This window comes from Pseudorasbora parva, chromosome 8 (assembly GCF_024679245.1).
Source record: "Pseudorasbora parva isolate DD20220531a chromosome 8, ASM2467924v1, whole genome shotgun sequence".
Taxonomy (NCBI): Eukaryota; Metazoa; Chordata; class Actinopteri; order Cypriniformes; family Gobionidae; genus Pseudorasbora; species Pseudorasbora parva.
In genome coordinates this window covers 13,419,452-13,420,960 of record NC_090179.1, presented here as the reverse complement: position 1 = coordinate 13,420,960, position 1,509 = coordinate 13,419,452, and the positions used below count along the sequence as shown (strand labels likewise).

Below are 1,509 nucleotides of genomic sequence, written 5' to 3'. Positions count from 1 at the left end.
TAATAAAATGTGGGCGTGGTCTGTGTTGTGAAATGAAACCACATTAAAAATTCCCTTAAACTGCGTTTGAAACATACAGCAAAGCAGCGACAGAGGAAAACACAGAGCCTGATTTTATGCAAACATTTACCAATAATGTGGAAAGCGTTTTAAATCTGTTCAGTGGAAAATCCACTGTGACGAATCTGTCCTCGTCTAACATCTGCTGTAAATCCAGGTAAAACTAGCTGCGTGCACGCGCCCGTCCCCAGATAACATGATCCCCAGTTGATCCGTAACACCGGCGGGTAGAAACAGCTGAATGCAATCATTGGGCAATCTCGTCAGCTTGCTGCCGATTTTAACGAGCAGTTAACTTTAGTAATCTCCAGGTTGCTGTCCATAGATGATAGGTTGCTTGCTTTGGAGTCGAAAAACTGTGTGGAAGATACTAACTTTAAGAAGAGAAGACGAGTGCCTAAGAGAAGACCAGTCCTAAGATTGCGGTAAGACTGTTATCTAAGCTAAAGTAACCTAAAGCAAAGCTTTTTAAGTAGCACAAGCTGAAATTAGCCTTGTAAAAGAACAAATGTAAGTTGCTTTATAAAAGTGTTTTCTTTTTCTGGTCATTTTACAGGAAGCAGTACGCCGTCTTCACAACTTCGTCATAACACTCATTTAATTGTTTTCCAGCTGCATGTAAGACATAGAGACAGTACGCAGGAGCTTCAGGTACAAACATCCAGTTCTTGCATCGCACGCAGAAGCTGTGAAGAGTTCAGCTCGGAGTCGATTGAGAAGAAAGAGGGTAAGATTTATTAGATTAGATCCGTTTTTGGTCAGTGTGACTATTTTTCAGGTGCATTTTACGCAGTACATCGCGCAATTCTGATTGTCTTTGTTGTTTTTACAGCTGCTACAAGCAAGAAAGAGTGTGTTAGCTGAGGATGAGGTGGGCCTTTGGAAGTGCGCTACCATACACCTGATGTCTGATGAGGAAGACGGCATCGTTCGCGCGGTGTCTGGATGGACTGTTTGACCAGCCAGGAGCTCGCCGAGCTCTGTGCCACGCTGCAATCGAGATTAGAGGCGATTCCAAAGAACAGGGCAACGCACGACAGACGTCTGAAAAATGGACTGAAAACAGACAGAATGGCGCTAGTTACCTACAGCTCTGAAGCGGAAAACAGAGACTTCATGGTGCTGTAAGCTTCTCGTGAGCTTCCTATTGTTGTGTGGGCAGATCTCACACGTTTTGCATTTGGTTGTGTGTTTGTGTTTGTTCTAATAAAGCTCTTTCTTTGAATAAACTGCACGTCCCTGGCATATTTTCCTTTCCTCAATAAATGAATGTCCTTGATGGTTGTAATAGCGTAGTCCATAGGATAACAATGACATGAATATAAAACATAATAGCATATCACATGAATATGAATATATACAATTAAAAAATAATATGCAAATCATAATTTTATATATGTGTGTAAAATTATTATAATTTGGGGGTTTAAATTTATTAATTTATTACCC

General features: G+C 40.9%; 1 long non-coding RNA gene across 1 annotated transcript; it reads left to right on the top strand.

Annotated features, from left to right (window-relative positions):
• Positions 1-326: 326 nt before the first annotated feature.
• On the top strand, positions 327-1,165 carry LOC137085039 (uncharacterized). The gene is made up of 3 exons (XR_010906884.1): positions 327-485; positions 617-787; positions 893-1,165. It is a non-coding gene; the product is annotated as an uncharacterized lncRNA (long non-coding RNA).
• The last annotated feature ends 344 nt before the right edge of the window (positions 1,166-1,509 follow it).